The 3,501-nt window shown below is 55.1% G+C and overlaps 1 protein-coding gene across 1 annotated transcript in view; it reads left to right on the forward strand.

Moving 5' to 3' along the window:
• The window catches only part of PLEKHN1 (pleckstrin homology domain containing, family N member 1), a gene marked incomplete at its 5' end in the record, with an annotated part of 22,800 nt that overhangs the window by 14,052 nt on the left and 5,247 nt on the right, over nt 1-3,501 (forward strand). The gene's annotated exons all lie outside the window — the stretch shown is intronic.

Below are 3,501 nucleotides of genomic sequence, written 5' to 3' on the forward strand. Positions count from 1 at the left end.
GAACAAGGGCCCTGAGCAATGTCTGGGCATGCCAGCAGAAGGGCCAACAAGGACGTGGAGGCCTGAGTGCCCCAGGGGATGTGAGACGAGCTTCTCTAGTCCACTGGTCTGTCTTTGCTTGTAGGAGCAATGCTGGGAACCTGAGCACAGATGGGCTGTGCTCCTGTGGGCTCTGGGAGCTGCATTCGTATTGCCTGCAGCCTGAATGGCCCCTAAACTTGATTGCCAACATCCATCTTAGACATCATTGCAATGGCTATTAAACAGCCCTGTGCTTTCTGGCTCTGTTTTCCCGTGCTAGAACAAATGTGCCAAAAAAAGAGCGCTGAACTGTCTGTGAACCTGCACGTGTGGCACGACCGGCACATGGTGGAGCAAAGCTGAGCTGCTCCTCCACAGCATCCTTCTTAGTCACTGCGAGAGGAGCCAGTGACAAGGAAACTCTGTAGAGATTGAGGGCTTGTGAAATTCAGTGGGAACTCACCGGGGTCCTTCTTCACAGGATTTCACCGTGTCCGCATCAGGCCCCGAGCCATGCAGGCTGCTTTTAACTCAAGGGCTACCCCTGGGAAGATGGGCACAGAGCATCTTCCTGGCCAGAGGAGATGGCTGTCCCTGCAATGGGAAGGGGTGTGAGGAGGGACATATGCCCGTCAGAGCTCTCCTCCATCCCCAGTGCAATAGCAGAGGGTGTTTTCCAGCAGCTGGTCGTTTGTGTAACACACCTTAGACGGAGCTTGTTTTTGGGAACATGTTGTTTGCAGCTCCTGGGAATGGAGCATCGCGTAAGGGGGCCTCTCAGATTGGGGCTGGGCTGGGCTCTCAGATCTGGGCTGGGCTCTCAGATTAACTCATCTCTTTTGAAACCTTAAAGCAGATTTCTCTGCCCTGTCTGTGCAATGTTCCCTTCCCACGGTGCGTGAGGGTTTGTCCCTGGCCATCTCCCTCCCTCGCTGGGGCAATGGCAGGGCTCTGTGCAGCCGAGTGCAGGCAGGAGATGATTCACCAGCCTGTGACACCGCAGTGGGAACCTGATTTTCCACAGACATGTCAGGGCACAGGAGCCTTCTCCCAAGGCTTCTGCAAATTAACTTCCCTTCCCTGACACCAGACGCCGAGCCCTACAATTTGTATGTGAAGGAACAGCCCGGCTCCTTTTGTTCTTCAGTTTCATACAAACCACAGGAGCTGCCGCTGCCAAGTTTGTGTGTGGGACAGGGAAGGGGAAGGCAGGGGCTGAGCCTGCCGGGATGGGGCTCACCGAAAGCAGCGGGTTCTGGCTCACCGCTGGTGGGAAAAAACCCTGGGTGAGGCGTAAATCAGCAAGGGAGAAGCTGCTGGAGGGGGGCCAGGTTCACACCGTGCCCAGGGAAGGCTGGAGGGGCTCTCTGCGGCCGATGCACGTGTTATTTGAGGGATGCTGCTGCATGTCCCCGGATGGGACTCTAGCCCCTGGGTGTTTCAGCCCCCTCTCATGGGCAGGGGGCTGTTGCCTTAGGAAGGACGGAGCCCTGGGTGCCTGGGGGAAGCCCTACGCAGTCATCTTCGGTGGCAGGAGGGCTTGTGCCGGAGAGCTGAGGAGCAGCAGGAGCAGACGGCACCGGCCTCTGCCACACGCAGCCTTGCAGCACCTCACCAGCGTGAAGCATCCAAGTCCCATTTCTTACAGCAAGAGGGGAAAAGGAGTCACAGAGCATTGCATGAGCTTTCCCTCTGAAGGTCAGCCTTCCTGTACTGCTCAGCCCATAAATCACTTTTTGAGCAGGAGAAATACCACAGAAGCCTGCGTGTGCCCACAGGCTATCGCAGAGAGGCAGCTGGCCAGCACAAACCACGGACGCCCGGTTGAGCTCCACGTTGAGTTTCCTTTGTGGCAAAGCTGTCACGTCGGCCACATTCCCCAGAGCCCATGCAGCTGGGACAGCTTTGCAGCGAGGACATGACGAGGAGTTTCTGCTAGACACCTTATTTTGCAGCCTGTAAACTGAGGCGAATGAATCCCAATTGCATCTTTTTGAGAGGACCTTTGGCTAAATGACAGAGCTTCGCTCCTGCTTTCTGTGCTTCCTCCACCGCTGGGCATGGAGGAGAGCGGTGTGAGGTGGGAATTTTGTTTCCTGAGCGCTCCCCAGACCCCGTGTTTGCCATCCCGGCCAGGAGCTGCTCCCAGGGCCATTGCCACCAGCTGCCATTGCCACCAGCTGCCCCTGCCCGGTGCTCCGTGCCCACAGACAGGGTTAGGGTGACATCCAGGAGAGGTGAACAGGGGCTTAAGGAACAAAGACACTGTGCAGCACTTGGTTTCTCCCTGCTTAGAGAAAAAGAGAGGTGAGAAGGAAAGCAATGAGCTCACCTGTGAGATGGTTCCAGTGCAAAATCTGCTTCAGCTGCTCTCCCGGGACTCTTCTTTCATTTCTGTAAGAAAAATTCAGCTTGGGGAGCCCCAAAGGAAAAGGAGACCTAGATCCTAATTCAGTGTTGACAAACCCTTGGCCCTTCTGCCAGGTTGCCCATCACAGAGAATTAAACTGTCAGCGATGACACTTAAAGGACATCTGGCGGCAGGGAGCAGGACAGGGGGGGTCTGGAAGAGGCAGTCCTGTTCCTACCCATCCCACAGAGCTCACGGGAGAGCTGGGCCTGGCACAGACCAGTGCCCGTGGCAGATGTGGGGATGGCCAAGGGACACCGGGTGATGGCAGAGGGGATAGTGATGGATGTGCGTGCAAAGGTACTATTGCACTTAGGAGCGTAATTTAGGGTATATGGTATAAATATATATATATATGGCACGTGGTTTTGTCTAACTCCAGTTTTTCCAGGGACAGGCTGCTTTAGCTTCTCTGCCGCAGCTCCCTCCTAATAGGAACATACACGCGGTGCCTGCCGAGGGCAAAGCCCACTCCGGTAGCAGGAGTGGCATCCACAACTGTGCCGTATAGCATGAGAGCTCGCGTTTCACCAACTGGCATTTACAGGGCTCAACCCTGTCTTTGTAAGGCTTTGCAGGGTAAGGATTGTGGGGATTCCTCTTTGCAAGGCTGGAAGTCCCAATCCAGCAATTAAAACCACGTTCAGGACCATGTTTGCAAAATTTTCTGGAGAAGTCAGCCATTAAACTATGGGAACCTGTTGAAAACAGAACTAGAAGGGAAGGAATCTTTTTGCCAAGCTCAAATCTCAGGAGGGACTTTGTAAGAACAAAGCTTACAGAAATGGCTCGAGCAGTGACGCTGGCTTCAGAGGCTTCGTTCCTGCAATAAAGCTGGTGATGGGAGAGCGAGCTGTGAGCGGGGAGGGACAAGGCTGAGTCAATCTGCTGGAGAAAGAGCTCTCCAAACATGCCTGTGCCCCACACCGATGAGGGTATAGAGGTACCCAAGTCCTCACCCAGATTAGCAGCAGCTTGGGTGCCTCTCGTCTCCTGCAGACCTGGCCTAGGTGATTTAGGCTCGGAGCTTCCCCTTCCCCACAGGGGAACTCGAGGGGATTGCCAGCGGG

This window comes from Cariama cristata, unplaced genomic scaffold, assembly GCF_000690535.1.
Source record: "Cariama cristata isolate BGI_N322 unplaced genomic scaffold, ASM69053v1 scaffold18249, whole genome shotgun sequence".
Taxonomy (NCBI): Eukaryota; Metazoa; Chordata; class Aves; order Cariamiformes; family Cariamidae; genus Cariama; species Cariama cristata.